The sequence below is a fragment of the Apium graveolens genome, chromosome 10, assembly GCF_009905375.1.
Source record: "Apium graveolens cultivar Ventura chromosome 10, ASM990537v1, whole genome shotgun sequence".
NCBI lineage: Eukaryota > Viridiplantae > Streptophyta > Magnoliopsida > Apiales > Apiaceae > Apium > Apium graveolens.
In genome coordinates this window covers 144,843,767-144,861,095 of record NC_133656.1, presented here as the reverse complement: position 1 = coordinate 144,861,095, position 17,329 = coordinate 144,843,767, and the positions used below count along the sequence as shown (strand labels likewise).

The 17,329-nt window shown below is 36.2% G+C and overlaps 1 pseudogene; it reads right to left on the bottom strand.

Moving 5' to 3' along the window:
- Window positions 1–9,983: 9,983 nt before the first annotated feature.
- Window positions 9,984–10,465, bottom strand: LOC141691096 (17.5 kDa class I heat shock protein-like; annotated as a pseudogene).
- Between the last annotated feature and the right edge of the window lie 6,864 nt (window positions 10,466–17,329).

Here is a 17,329-nt window from a genome sequence, read left to right as displayed (position 1 = left end):
AAATAGAATCGAGGCATTGGAAAAGTAGACGAGTGGTTGTTGAAGAGAGTCATTTGACGAATACAAGTGAAATTGGAATCGATTGTGATAAGGCAAGTACTTTTAACTTTTTTCGAGATAGAATGAAATATTTCTAAACTTTCTCTTAACATATTGTTAAATGTTCAAAATAGCTTTGTTTTATGTTAAAAGTATTTTGAATCCTTCAACCTTGAACCTGAGCCACATCATTTGATCTTTGAGCCGTAAGCCTTATTCTTTGTGAAACATTTCTTGTTGATTTACCAGATACTAAACCACACAAACACGATGCTGCTCCACAAATATATATCCATCATATACCAAACACTGGAACAGAATTGTTTACACATATAGAAACTTTTATACTCAACCATACCTTGTGACATCAAAATAATAAAACCTTGTATAAACATTATTCATCTAATACCTGATTATCCTACAGGCTGGAGGCCACTTCTTTTATATACTTTGACATACCCTTTCGGTACCCATGAATTTTCACCATGCTCTTGTACAAATGTTTTATTGTTATTGATTATGATCCGGTTTTATTGAATTATATTGTTTATCATATTGAACTGCTTTAGAATTGGATAGTTTTCTTTATGTGGACCAGATTCGTGGTCAGACCATATCGATGGTTAAGTTAGGCCAATGTATGCCTTGGATCCAGTAGTTAGAGCAGTGTTGTGTGCTTTGCTCGAGGTTAGTGCGTGACTGATCAGCAGCCTAACCTTGGTTTTAAAAACTTAAAATGAATATCCAATTCTATTGGTTGTTTAACAAGAAACTTGATTCCTTTAAATCATCTTGTTTGATCATTGTTTAACCTCAGTTATTGTTATTATGACTTGCTGAGCTAGTTAGCTCACTCTTGTGAATCTTTTTATATATTTTACAGTTAAGAAGGATATGGATGATAGTGAAGTTCCTCAGTCCAAAGTGCGAGCTAGGATTCCAGTTTGAGTTGGATCGAGCTAGCAGAAGCTTCATATGGTAGTGAGATAATAAGATTATAAGAATAATTTCATTATCAATTGTAAGTTAAATTAGTTGGGATTTGGTACGTGGTAATAAAAGTTAAGGTTGTGGCTTGTTTTCATACTTTAACCTCTTGCGATCCGTGGTTATGTAAAGCAGGGTCATTGCAAATAATATTTCATATACAGGTTTATATATTGTATATGTGTTATGGACCCCAAACTTCTGACCCGGGTTTGGAGGGCGCCACAATAAGTGATGGAATTTTTTTACAGTTTATTTTTAAATGGCTATTTTGGGCAATTTTTATTGGTCACTTTATTTTACTTTATTATTTTTGACAGTTATTTTTGAGATAGTATAAAAGCAAAATTCATTTTCATTTATTTTCTTTTATCATTCTCAATTCATCTGCTCTAACTTCTTTCTTTTGCAAAAGCAATTACCCTCACTCTCTGCAACTTTTACTCTCTAACAATGGCACCAGTCGTCAAAATCATGTCTCAAACTGGCTTTATCTATGAGAAGAATAATTTCACGGCTCTAGTGAATAAGGGGATTCAACAGTCTGGAGACTACCATAAAATGATGGATTTTGTGCAAGGCTGTAAGCTCAAATATGCCATATTGGAGTCTCCCACTATCTACTGTGAGGTTGTGGAGGAAATATGGACGACTGCAGTGTACAACTCAACTGATAAGACCATCACTTTCACTATTAAAGGTAAGGAATTATGTATTAATAGTGATATTGTTAAAGCATGCTTTAAGATTCCTGATAATACTGTCACTACTCCACACACAGACACTGATATTGTTAACATGTCAAACTCCATGGGTTATGCACTCACCATCTCTAAATTAAGTGAAATTAGGAGATTGGGTCTTAGGAAAGAATGGAGTTATATGTGTGATGTAGTTACTAAAGTATTTTCTGGTAAAATTAGCAATTTTGATTTTGTCAATATCTCCATGCTCAACATGCTTTACATGCTAGTAACTGATAAATACTTCAATTTTAGTGATCTAGTCTTGTTTGAGTTGGGGTTTAAGTTAGGGGAGCTTAATAAGAGGGGTAAGAATGTTTATTATGCTAGATTTTTAATGATGCTTGCTAACCACCTCTCTGAGGATATTGTGCTTGAGAACCCAACCAACAAGTAGATTGTTGGGTTTAAGAAAGGAGAATTATTGCAAATCTCAATAGAGCATATCACCACAAAGAGGTGCCACTCTTCTACTTTCCAGTAATGGAGGCACCTCAGGTAAGTGAGGTAATTTCAACCGTCTCTACTCTTCCAACCTCAACCATTTCTTTGCCTTCTAGTATAGCAGTGGCATATGTGTCAATGACCAGACAGATGCCTACCCAAGCTACCAAAACCAAAGTTTCAAAACCAAAGTCAAAGAAAGCCCCCTTTGGTGTCTCTCAGAAGATGTCAGTTGTAAAATCCACTAAACACAAAGAGGGGAGTGTGAAGGTGGGAAAGACAGGTGAGGGACATGGTGAAAATCAAAGAAGCCCTAAGGATAAGGATGGTGGGCATAGTGTACCCAAACCAAGCCACACCACAGTTTTCCGACAAACTGTGGTTGTTAATAAGGATAAAAGCTCAATTCTAGTTTCATCATCCCAAAAGGATGTAACTATTAAAACAAGCTCTCAACCAGGAGCACAGAATAAAAAGGGTAGGGACACAAGTTCACCACAAACCTACACAAGAAAGAAGAAATCTAAAACCCTTGGGGATGCACAGGGTACACACACAGTGCACACTGGAGCTAAAGACCCAGTCACTGCACCATCTCAAAGTCAAATTGATGTGGCTCCAACAAATGTGGAGTCACAGCCAAAATCTATACAAATTGAAACACCTCAAACACCAAATTCTCCCACACACTCTTTGGATGTTGACATGATTCAAACATCACAACCATATTCTCCATCTTTAACTATGTTAGAGAAGCCAAAAATCCATGCAGGTGAGCATCATCTTCTAGATGATTTGTTGGCTCACTTGCCATTTCTTTCTGAGACTATTGAGACATATGTGCCAAAATATTCATCAATCTGCACAGAGTCCACAGTAGTCTCCACTCCAAACTCATTCATTTCTACTCACTCGATGGATATTGTTCATCCGTCAAGTAGTGATTGTATCCCGACGGATGTACCTAACAGCAGTCATCCGTCGGATAGTCAAATTACTAAATCGATGGATATTTCTCATTCGTCGGGTGTCTCTGCAAAACTCCAAAGTTCAACTATAGTTACAAGTACAGATGACTTAGTAATTGTGCAATCACTATTAGGATTGAGGGAAGGTAGTGACTTGAGTGAGAGTCTGGGTTGCTCCCAGGAAAAAGGAGAGAAAAAGAGTGATCCAATGTAGTCCATTACTTCAGGACTGGCAAAAGTGAGTGTGAGGAGTCCCACCTTAGATGGTGAAGGTGAGGGTGGGGAGCCAAGGTGAGACCTTGATGCAAGAAAAGAGAGATAATGAGAGAAATGCAGGTACAGGAGACATAAGGATGGATTTCATTGTAAGTGAGTTAATGAATGTCCAGGATGCAGACAGGGAGGGATTATCTCAGCAAACTCAAGCTGTTATAGATTCTACCTCCTTAGATGCTGAGACATTTACTCACCCTGTTCCAGCATATCAAATTCTAGGTGGACAGGACAATGACAATGCAGAAAGGATGCTAAACTTGGTGCACACCACACGGTCAATGCAAAGAGCTAAGGATGCCATCACAGCTTTGCCCTCCATAGCTGGTGATGTTGATTATGAGACTGGTGGCTCAGAAGAATTCTTTGGAGGTGAGGGTGGAGATAGTGAAGTAGAGTCATTGGACATAGGGGGAGAAGTAGGCCCTAGTTCCAGATCAAGCATGCCATCATGGGCCTTCTCCAAGAACTGTGATGATCATCATTTCAAGACCACACTCATCCAACTTATCAGCCAAACATATTTTGCACTTCAATCAACCACAAATTCTAGCACAAAGAAGCTTCTGCAAGCACATCTTGTTTCTCTCCAACTACAGCAAATCTCTGGCTACCAACAAAGTCAAAATATCTCCCTCATCAAAAATGATGTTGATCAACTTAAGAAAGACATCTCTGACAAGTTAGAAGTTAAACTTCCAGAAGCCACAATGCTTGACATCAAAAGACAGCTCAGGAAAAACTCTGATCTAGCAACCAAGGTAGATTCCTTGGATAAAAGAATGGTTTCTATGAAAGCTTCTCTTACAGCAATCCATCTACACCAAGCACAACAAACAGACTTGCTTCAGAAACTGGTGGTTGCACAGACCTCCTCCTCTACTCAGCTTGATGATAACAAAAAGGGGGAGAAAGAGAGTTCTAGGAGTGAGGGGGAGCAAAAGGTGCTTAACATTCAAGTGAGTAAATGAAGCAGCAACCACTTTGAGAGCAGCTGAGAAGAAGCAGTTTAGTCCAATAAACTGGGAGAAAATTGATGAGGATATTCAAAAGAAATTTGGTCTAGCAAAGAAGCCAGAAAAATCAGCCATTCATCACTCTCAAGTCAGGCAAATTTTTGTGAATGATATGAGCATGAACTATCTGGAAAGAGGCCAGACATCTTGCATCAAATCTCCAATGGCAGATCTAATCATGAAGCCAAAGGTGAACTACCCAAAATCTTCACTAAAGAACCCTTTGGACACAGTGTATGAGACACCAAAGCCTGATGAGAAGAAATTGTTGTCAAGATCTATTGCATTCTACAAGGATCCAGTTGATTCAGCATTAAAAAGGAGAATTGCCAAGGTTTTCAAAACTGGTAAGGAAATTTGTGTGGTGGCTGGACACCCTCAATTTGCTGAAGCAAAAAGGGAAAAAAAGGCAAGATTGAAGCAAGAAGAGAAGCAAGCTGCTCTAGATGCTAAAAAGCTCAAACAAAAGAAGGAGCAAGCTGCTATCTTGGCCAAGTTGCAAACTGTGAAATCCACACAACAAATTCCTGAACAACCATCTGAAACCACTGGATCTAAAGATCTGAAAATGCAAGAAGAATCACAGCAGAAAAGAAGGTTTAGATACAAACTTCACTCCAAGAGAAAAGTGAACTTTGATGAAGAAGGATTGGAAGATCAGTTTCCCAAAAAGTCTACTTCTACAACTCAAACATCCATGCCCTCTGTGGCACATGAAGAATTCAAGATAGATCCATCCAAGAATTTCCATGGTGAACCTATCATTCCAAAGGATGAGCCAATAAACTGGGATAGTCTACCAATTCCTGAACTCAGTCTACCTTATTTCATGAAGCCAAAGAAGACAAAGACCAGAGCAGTCAAGAAAGTGAAACCCTCAACTCTCAGATCCAAGTCCCTAACCAAAGCTCAAACCAAGGTCAATAAGGGAGATATCATGTACATCTGTGACATCAAGGAATTCTCTGATCTAAATCTCTATCTAGATGAACTGAAAGAAGTTAGAGGGATTGATGCTTACAGAAATCTACCTAAAAGGTTAGTATTCAAGTACAAGGGAGGAAAAGAGATATGATGGCCGCTTCACAGGATTCTTCAAGAGAGCCAATCTGTACTGATAAAAGTTTATTCATCCTTCAAAAAGAACTTTGGATTCAATGTGACAGCTAGAAGATTAGTTCTAAAGAAGATTGAAGAACTGAGGAGTATTAGAGCCAAAGATGCACTCCCAAAGACTTTAACTATTCCTTACACAGGGAGTAGAGTGCATCTAAGGCCCTACTAGCTGATGGAATTCATGGATGATAAGGGAGTTAGAAGATTCTTCAGATTAGAGGACCAGTTGAGCATCTCTAGCAATGAGACTCTTCTGGAAATGCAAGGAATGCTAGATCTTTCCGAATCTGATGAACTAGAATTCCACAAACAGCTCCAAAATCAGAAAGAAGAAAACAACAAGAAGCTTGGGAAGAAATCCAGACAATCAAGGAAATAGATCAATCTGCTCAGACTAGAGGAGCACCTTGAAAATGATTGTGAGAAAATCTTTGTACACTTTGTCCTGTAAATTTTTTAGTAACTAATGCAGCACCTTTTAGTTTTATCTACTACTTTTTAAATCTATATTTTTAGAGTGTTTTTTATCATCAAGTTTCTCTTAATTTATGGCTACAATTCTAGTACACATAAATTGGGGGAGATTGTTGGGAATATGTTGTGAACTTGATGATTACATTAACAAAACACCTTAATAGATTCAACTTAGTGAAAAATGTAGCACTCGATGGATAATCAAATATAGTCCCGATGGATAACTCAAAATAGTCCCGACGGATGATGATTTGACATCCATCGAGTGAGTAGATTATGTAACAATAAGTCATGTAGCACATTTCTGCAAACACCTTTGTATAGAATCTGTAGTAGCATATAAGTCATGTTGACTTTAATTAGATATGCAGAATAGGTTAATTAATTATAAATATAAGATGTCCTGTAATTCTGCATAAATGAAATGAAGTCAAGTGTCAAATAGCAACCCGACGGATGATCAACATAGCTACCCGACGGATGATCAACAAAGCTACCCGACGGATGATCAACAAGGCAACCCGACGGATGATAATCATGTACCCGACGGATGATCAATTCAAACATATGTTGACAGTGACAACACAGTCACATGCGTCGAGTGTTTGCAAAAGGAATGTGGCAGCCTATTCAGCTGGGTTTTTGAGAACAAAGAAGCATTACCATTTCCATGTTATTATGAAGATATTCAAAGATGCTGGAATAGAGTAGTGAAACAGAATGGTATTAGACTTGATATATTTTGTTTTATTATCTTGTCTTATTACTATGTAATCTTGGTGATATATAAACCAAGAGTAGCAAGTAGAACAATAATAAGACTAAGCAAATACATTCTCAGAGAAACAATTGTAAGCTGAACCCTGTAGCATTTCTCTGTAAGTTTAGTTGTTCATATTTGTAAGCAGCGATGAGCTATTCAAGCTTCATAGGGTTCTCGTGATATATATATATATATATATATATATATATATCCCTGGTGGATATATTCAAATTCACCAGAAAGTTTTTAAAGACTTGTGTTTTTATTACTTGTGTTTTGATTTATCTAACTCTTCATTCCGCACTTTGCAAATCAAATACTTATATATTATTAAGTTAGAACCATTTTTCATTAATCTCAAAAAGTAGCCAGAATTATATTCAACCCCCCCTTCTGTAATTATTGTTGTATTGTTAGGGACTAACAACATCATATTCGACGTGAAATGGAATTAAGCTCTTCAACCGGAAAAATTGAGACTTTGCGTCAAAATCATTTCGATGAGAATGGATGGACCGGGCCAGAACTTGAGAATTTATATGTAAGTAGTTGTTATCTAGTTTTCAACTCACATGTTATATATTCTACTTACGAATAATGTTATGAAAAATGTTTTGTGATGCTTACTCTAAGTAATTTGTTGTTTTAATGTATTATACTTACCTATATTTCACTTTATTATAATTGTTATCAATTTAATGTTATTAGGGGGATATGATGAATCTAAGAGAAGCATATTCACCGGAAGAATTTTCAGACAAAGAAATATTAGAAATGGTACTTGGTCGTCAATCTGTATATTTGCGAGGATGGGGACGTTCTGCTAGGAGCAAAATTACAAAATCATCTCATGAAACTAGTACTCAGACTAGCCAGCCAACCTATCAAGAGATGGTTGAACAACTTACCGAATCCAAAAGTCTTCTCACTGAAGTTGTTGACATTCTATGCATGAACAACCTTATGCCACAATCTGCAAAATCTCCAACCAATGAAGTATCTGATGGTCATATGGAAAATACAAGATGATTTCGAGATTTAGATTTTTTTGTTTTTAAGTATTGTTTGATCATTTCAATTTATGTTGCTCATTTAATTATTTAGGTTTTCATATTTTTCATTTCACTTCGTTAAATATTAATGAAATCAATGCTTAGTAATATTGTGATTATATTTTTTTAGCGAGTAAATAAATAAAAATATAAAAAACCAAAAAAATTATTACATTAAAATATATTGAATATCTAAAACTAGAAAAATAATAATTGGCAAATAAAATAGTGCCACGTGGCTTATTTGCAAAATGCCAAGTATTATGACATGGCCCCCGAAAAATAGATGGAGGTGCCAGGTGGCCATCTATGATGCGCAGGCGTCACGTGGATGATGACAAGACGCCACGTCGATTGTCTATGTTACACCATGTCACTCATTGACAATGCACCACGTGACATGCCAACAAGGCGCCACATAGACCATCCTAGTCAGGCGTGGGTCATGAACACATTAGCTGATGACTTGTTCTCATATGGAGCCCATAACATTTTATTTATCAATATATGGATATGTAGGTAAATGGCCTTTCTCTACAAACGTTTACCTACCATTCGCTACCAATAATTTATTAGTAGGTAAATGTTATTTACCTACAAATATAGTAGTTTTACCTACATATACAATTGGTAGGTAAAGACCAATTTTCTTGTAGTGTGACTTTTATTCTATTTTATTCCAGATGAGTAATATATATTATTTGTTTTAATCCATTGTAATTATATTGACCAATAAATTATATTTCAATTTTAGTTTTATTTTAGTCCCGCTCAATAACATAATAGTTTTTAATATTAACGAGTAGTATTTATTATTTTATTTTAGTCCGAAGAGGTAAATCCAACTAACTTCATCTATTTTTTTTAATTTTTAATTTTGTATTTTGTATTTTAGCCCCAAATCAATAGTATAATTTTGTTTAAGGCCAAATGAATAGTGTATATTACTTTTTTTATCTCGAGGACACTATACATACCAACTAATTATCTTCGATTTTAATTTTTTAAACAGGTTCAATAGTATAATTTTGTTGGCCTAGGTATATAGGATTTAATTCTATTTATATTTATATAATTATATTGTGAATATTAATTTATTAATAAGAAATTATAAATTTAGAGTTACCAAATTATCAGTGAATAAAATTTTCAATATTTCGTCTTTAATTTAATAATAATAATAATAATAATAATAATAATAGTAATAGCATGGATAGAAGTATAGATAGATAGAAAAATAAAGATTTAGGCCCATAAAATAATTTTAAATCAAATAGGCCCCTAAACCCACATAATTATCGAGATTCTATGGACCGAAATTTAATATTTCGACTGAAATTCGAAGTTTTATGCCATTTTCAATATCGTGAAAAGAATCTTCATCCAAAGACATGCCAAGCATAACATATTGTTCGAGTAAAAATTGAATTTGTCGGTTTGATTTGATCGAGATGGGTCCGATTTAAATTAAATAGTTAATGAATGGTTGCCACAGTGAGGTAGATGTTGATGTGTATTAGGAATGGGAAAAATAAATTATTGTTTTCTGAAAATATTTTATAAAAATATGTAATTAATGGTAATTCGGTAAAATCACCGTGTACCAAAAAAATTACCAATGATCAAATTTTCAATATTTCATTTATTATAATATAATATACCAACCAAATAAACAAATAAACCCAATAATACTGCATAAAGCAGTGTCTCAGGAGGTTATATTGTACGCAACCTTATCCTCACTCAAAAGAATGAAGATAGTGTTTCCAGCACAGACCCCCAGATTGTGTGTGCACGTAAATATTGTTACAGGTTAGAAGTAATAAATAATGATACATCAAAATATGTAATGTAAGAATTTAATCAACATGAATTTGATTATATAATTCATACTTAGCCCATGGTTGTGTTCACTTGGGACTTACCTATACTGTAAAACTCTTCATCCATTCAATGAATTTATGACCGAAAGAATGTGCTTTGTAAAATGTTGCTTTATTTTCTAGTTGCTTGATTTGCAATTAATGGCAATAGTAACTCTAAACTACACTGTTAGATCTGATGAGCAAAAATACGGCCCAAAACCCTAGATCTAGAATTCGATTGAATCAACGAAACGGGCAATATGTTAAAGTCTCAAAGATCAAAACCTCCTTAACAGCAGGCTTCTTAACAGCCTCTTTAGGCAACCGTAACAGTCAAAACACCATTCTCCACCCCAGCCTTAACCTGATTAACTTTCGCATTCTATGAAACCTAAACCTTCTCATAAACTTCTCACTGCTCCTTTTGACACGATGCCAAGTATCACCCTTCTCCTCCTGCTTATGATCCCTCTCTCCATTTATCTGAAGCACCCGATCATCTTCCACTTCCAACTTCACTTCCTCTTTTTTAAGCCACGAACGTCCGCCTTAAACACGTGAGCCTCCGAAGTTTCCTTCCATTCTATTGTCGCATTGGCGAAAGACGCCTCTCATGGTGGAAAATGATTAGAAAGCTGCCCGAAGCTCTAAAAAGGGTCCCAAACATCGAGAGAGAATGAATCAAATGTAGTTGATGATCTGCGACCGAAGAAGCTTGGAATCATCGATATGGCGCCCCAAATCCGGGGCCGGGAATCTCAGAGGCCACGCCATCTAAACCACTATAAACCACATACCTCACACCACAATATATAAATACTCACACTTTACGACCCCACACTTATCACACACACACACTTACAGGTTATTGTCTTGGAAACGAACCATTCATTATTAGAGTAGATTAAACCGCAAAGTGATAATTATTACAACCCAAAAGTAATTAAGTCTTATCGTGGAATGACATTTAAGTAAGGCTAGTCCTTCGGCCAAATATACATTTCTTATTTATTACCTTACATAAGTCATACTTATAAATAAGCCGAACTAAAAACAACTGAAAACCAATCCAGCTTATTCGGACTACCTGTGGTACAGTACCAAACAATCTACGGAACAGCTGGCCATTTTCTACCCATTTCCTGGTTGTGGTTCTCATGGTAAGCATCTTGATTCACTGTTGTATTGTGTCATTTAAAAGAAAACAAGAGTGAGCTATAATGCCCAGCATAATAATGTACAGTATGAAAATGACTGTATGATAAACTTACATAAAACATCATATATGATAATTATATTTTATTCGAAAATAGTTTCCCTCGGTGATACACACCTTTTACGAAAATAATCCTTTAGTGGATTATAGTTCCTACGAATACCTTAATAGCAAACTCAGCACCTAGGCTTGGGTTACAGTATTGCATCACAATTCCAGTAGGAAGGATAGGACATTCGTTGGAGCCACCGCATAAGATGATCAGTCGTACTACGATAAAAGTAACCTTTTTTACTAGTAGAAGGATGACACCTTCGTATCCCGGTTATCACCCTTGCCGCATACGGGCTATGTGTCCTCATTTTGGGTATACACACACTTCGCAGATCCTTAGGTATATATTGTACCGTCTCCTACGGTACCAGTAGTGTATCCAATACACGAAGTACTTGGATCCTACCCCTCCCTTGTCCTTTAGGAGATCCTATCATATCCCGAGAACTCGAACCACATCGAAGTTCCCCCAAGCGTTTTGCTCGTTGATAGGTATAGCTTTACTTCATATATATATATATATGTACTTCCGAAAGTTTTTCGGAGGAAGTACTAAGGATGTAAGTTGACCGTTGTCAACAGATAATTAAATAAGGGGGAGTTTCTCTTTGAAACTATATTCAAAATATAAAAAAAAATAAGTCGAGATAATAATATCCGACGATCTGAAATTATTCAAATGATTTTCCGAAAATCAGAAAGTATTTTAAATCAGGTTCTATGATTTTAAATCATAAATAAGCCCTTTAATAAATAATAATTAATCAAATGATAATCGATAAATAATTAAACCTCGAATGAGTTTACTCTTTAAAAGAATATTTAAAATAATATTCCTCAATTAGTTTATGTCTACGCAATTAATAATCTTTAATGTTTAATCGGGTTTGAAATAAATAATCGTTGGAGTATACTTCTCCCATAATAAAGGAATAGGTATATAATATTTATTATTCGAACAATAAAATATAGTTGAGGGAATATGATCGTTGGGAAATCGTTTTAATACAAGTTCGAGGTATCTTAATATTTCGTAAGTGCACGTTGAATCCCTTTAAAACGTACTATTATGGACTTGTAATCGTCCTATAATATCACCGGAATGATTCCCGGGTTTTCATCTTAAAATCCCGTCCGACTCTTGGTCTTATAATCATACGTCACGCTTAAAGCGGAATTAAATATTTTACGATATATACTCATCGTACAACATCGCTACATTTTGCGAAAAGTTCAATTACTACGTATCATGGCAAGCATGGTATTTATGCAATGATAATAAAACAATCCTTTCACAACACAACAGTAAAATGGAGTTGGGTTCGTAAACTTGCCTGGGTATCTCGAGCTGGAGGATGCTTTAGGTTCCGCTCGGAAATCTATAATCATGAACACAATTCATTTCTTTAGGTCACGTTCTAATTTACGGCTACCCGCACTCATGCGCTAATTAATATGCACCCTCTCAACTTACATTACCCTTATTCTTCCTTTAAGTCCTTATTCACATCATGGTCGCTTCCTTTTTCAAAGTATCTTAAGTTCATTTTCATTTTCGTCGTCGGCACCGTTTATGGATTCTACGGTTTCTAATCGCGCGGTCTCGGCTCCGATATTTTTATAAAATTGAAAAATAATTATTCTTACTTGAAATTTTTATGGAAGTTAGCAAACTCAATATTATACTCTCTGTAAAAATTGCATGATTTATGAACCTTCTTAAGTCAATCCTTTATATTTTCAAAGTTCATAATTCGTAGCAGTTTTTGTCATGTAAATCACTTTTAGTAAAACGGCCATAACTTTTGATCCGTAAATCGGAATCATCAAGCGCCTAAACGATCCTTATAACATTGTCTATCATAAACAAGGGTTAATTTTCAAGAAACTACAGTTTAAATCTTCGGGACTTTCTGCAGAAATTTAAAGTTACGCTTTGTTCGTTTTAGCGAGATTACGTTTACGATCGGAGTTTCGTTTATGCTTTAAATATTTATACTACCACCAACAATCATCATATCATCATCAACCCACTAACTACTCTCAAGAACATCATGTTCTTAAGGCAACAACAATCAACCTTAAATCTACTTAACTAAACATCAAGATCTCAACAATATCACCACTAAAACTTGGTTTACAACTACATACTAAAAAGATCTTGAAATTGAATCTTAAGTAAAGTTGGGTCAAAGATTTTTATCTTTCTTGAAAGCTTGAGATGTGTTCTTGATGATGGTGAAGTCCTGGGAGTGCTTGGTATGGTTTTGGAACCTAAAACCACCATTGAAATCAAGAAACCAAAGAAGAGTTACTATACATACTATTCATTAGCAACTTTCTTGATTTTATTTCTCCCATCAAACCTTAATAAAAAGAGATCAAGGATTTATCTTACCTTAGTTTGGTTGTTAGGAAGCTTGAGAATTAATGGGAGGATTTATCCATGGCTAGAACTTGAGGTTTTGATTTTGAATTCCTTGGCTTGATGAAGAAGGCCGAATGGGGCTTAAAGAGAGAGAGGGAGTGTTTTTATGCTTGCTCCTTGGTTGCTTCTAGAAAATGATGTTAGTGATATCTTATATTGTTTTTATATTCTCCTATTTTAGGATCCTAGGTTTATTCTTGTTTCCAAATCCATGGACAAATCTAACTAGCTTGTGGTAGATTACAAGCTAAGCCACTTGCTTAGCTTCCTTAGCTTACTATTCCATTAGCCTTGGTTGATCATCCTATCTCTAGCTCACTATTTGATAAAGTAACCATGATTACTTTCTTACCTTGGTTAGTTAGTGCCTTACGTTTATTTAATCGTTTACGCGTTCGCTCGGTCGCTTAAACGTTTTCGTAATACTTCCTCGTAAATGGTTCGCGACGTAATTCCTTTCGTATTTATTCCTTATGTTTTGAATTATCCTACTTGGGTATAAATTTGTAGGGTTTTATATTCGTAATTATATTATGATTCCCGTAATCCTCGATGATTAGTAAATATGGTCGTTTTTCGAAGTTCGTTTTCTTCGAAAACTAATAGTGTTTACATACATCCATTTGGTACGTATAATCATAATATCAACTTCGAAACTCATTTTCTCATGCACTACATAGTGTGGGCTCAAAAGTTTTTCCCGTCCGTCAGGGTTACTATTGATTAAACATTTTACAAGGTCTCAAAAATTTGAGTTATTACAGTTTTCCCCTCTAACAAGGATTCCGTCCCGGAATCAATTAGAAAATAAGTGGGGGTATCTATTCCTCATTGCATCTTCAAGTTCCCAAGTTGACTCTTCGACATTTTGATTCCTCTATAAGATTCTAACCAGCTTCACAGTCTTGTTCCTCAGCACTTGTTCTTTTTGGTCCATTATCCTTATTGGCTGCACGATGTAGGTCAGGTCTGGTTGTAAATCTACATGCTCGTATTCTATTACACATCGTGCATCTGCATGGTACTTCCTTAACATGGACACATGGAACACGTTGTGAACTTGTTGCAGATTAGGAGGCAAGGCGAGCTCGTAAGCTAGAGGTCCTATTCTCCTCAAAATTTCAAAGGGTCCTATTAATCTGGGACTCGGCTTCCCTTTCTTCCCAAAATATCATCACTCCTTTCCACGGAGATACCTTCAATAGCACTAATTCTCCTACTTCATATTCCCTATCCTTCCTGGTCTGGTCGGCGTACTTCTTTTGTCTGTCCTGAGCTGCTACCAGTCTTTTCCTGATGAGTCCCACCATTTCCCTGGTCTGTTGGACCAACTCTGGTCCTATTATCTTATGTTCTCCAACTTTATCCCAACATAGGGGAGAGCGATATCTCCTTCCATAAAGAGCTTCATACGGAGGCATTCCTATGCTAGCGTGATAGCTATTGTTGTAGGCAAATTCGATAAGGGGTAAGTGATCATTCCAATTTCCTTTAAAATCAATGGCACATACTCGTAGCATATCTTCTAGGGTCTGAATAGTCCTTTCGACTTGTCCATCAGTCTGGGGGTGGTAAGCGGTACTCATGTTTAGTCTGGTGCCTACGCATTCTTGGAAGCTTCTCCAAAATCAGGAATTAAACCTTGGGTCTCTATCTGACACTATTGGCTACAGGAATGCCGTGTCTTACTACAATTTCTCTCAAGTAAATGTCCACCAAATTATTTACGGTGTACCCGTTTGTTGATTGGTAGGAAGTGTGCGGACTTGGTCAATCTATCTATGATAACCCATATGGAGTCATGATCGGTCTTTGTCCTTGGTAGGCCTGTCACAAAATCCATGGCTATATGCTCCCATTTCCATTTCAGAATTTCCAGGGGCCGTAATAGTCCACTAGGTCGCTGATGTTCAGCTTTCACTCTCTGGCATGTCAAGCACTTGCTGACCCACTCCGCTACTTCTCTCTTCATGTTAGGCCACCAATAATATTCCTTAAGGTCACAGTACTGTTAGGCACAAAACACGCGCTAATATTTCACGCAAGTATACGCGTTCACAAGTAATATAGAATAATTTCTACTTCGTTCCCACAGAGACTCAGAATAATTATGTTCAATTAACACTCACTCACCAATGTATGATTACTTCTCAACGTCAAGACAATAACACTTAAGATTGATTAACTAATTATTAACTACAATTAACTACTAGAATAAAACACTTAAATAACACTTGAATTGACTATATTAACACACACATGAGATCATAACTTCCTTACTACTTCCTTCAATAGTCATTGTTACTACCCTTAGCATGTAACAGTGATGATATTAATCGAACAACACGAAACTGATAAAAGCCAACTTTCGTTGTACTAATGCCATTCTACCAAGCATCCACAATTAAGATAGAAGTTGAATAGGCATCAATTATGTTGAGACCCTATATGTCTACAGAATTTGACAACATAACGATTTAAGCACAAGTTATTCATTATGATTACACAGGGCAAGTAAAACGGTTAGAGTTACCCACTAATCATGCATACACATACATGAACCTATGCTAGCATGGCAAGTTCTAAATCTCAAGATCCACTGTCGTTTCACAAGAGATTAACACATTATCTTATATGTTCACAACGCACATAAGATGAATAAGCACAACCTATGCTAGATATCATACAATTATCACACACTAAGGTATTAAACAACTAACTAAAGAAATCCATAATAAATCCGTTACGCCCCCATGATCACGATTAGCCCATGATAGAACTCATCGTCACCATGGGTTCATATGAAAACATGATAATAACATACAAATATAAACTAATAAAAATACTTATTAAAACAAGAGTACGTCACAAGAGTAATAAGGTTCAAAGTAAGAAAACTAGCATCCACTGTTATAATGAATAAAAGAATCATAAGAAAACGTATGCTTCCTCTTCTTCGTTGCGATGTGCTAAAACTGTCTTCTTTCTTCTCTACTTGCTCCTTGCTTTATACCACACACCGTGAAACGTCTCTGAAGATTACTTATATAGAAGCCCACAAGAACCAGCCGTCTCAGAAGTCCATCAGAATAAGAAGTGTAAAAATCAAATTTTAATTTCCCGTCTCCGGGTGGCCACCCCAGCTTCCCGGCGGGCGCCCCAGCTCCCAGGCGGCCGCCCCAGATCCTGAGCGGGCGCCTAGCAACCTACTGGAAAAAATCACATTATGCTCCTGATTTTTGCTGCGTTCTGCTCCTAACTTCCCATAACCAATGCCAAGCACTTCCCTAGGCTTATTTCGATGAATTCTTCCAACATACACAAGTTATACCCTGAAATGCAGAAACACTAGAAAAATGCATCAAATACACAAAATACTTGATTTCAAGACATCAATTCAAGTCATTATAAGACGTTCTAAGTGGTATAAAATGCCACTTATCACACCCCCAAACTTAAATCGATGCTTGTCCTCAAGCGTCATAGACTCAAAAATAAAACAAAGACATGCATGAATGCAAATTACATGAAATGCAGCGATCCCCCTCACAATGACTAAACCAACCAACTCATGACATCTTAACAAATACAATTAGGCAACTAAAGGTCAATCAAACCACGCAAGCTAACATACAACTAGAAACGTGGTGTGTGCGGATGCTTAACAGATAGGTTTCGAAACTAGATCAATTATCATGACTCGATTATCCTCAAGGCAATCACATGATTATACGAAGAATAAATTCTAGACATAAAATGACTTATAACACGTCAAGATCACTGGAGCTTATTACGGAATCATGCTTATATTCAACACAACAAATAAATGTTTATTTGATCCTGCAATGAGTGATGTCCACAAAAGACTTATGCAATGGCATCCATTTAGCG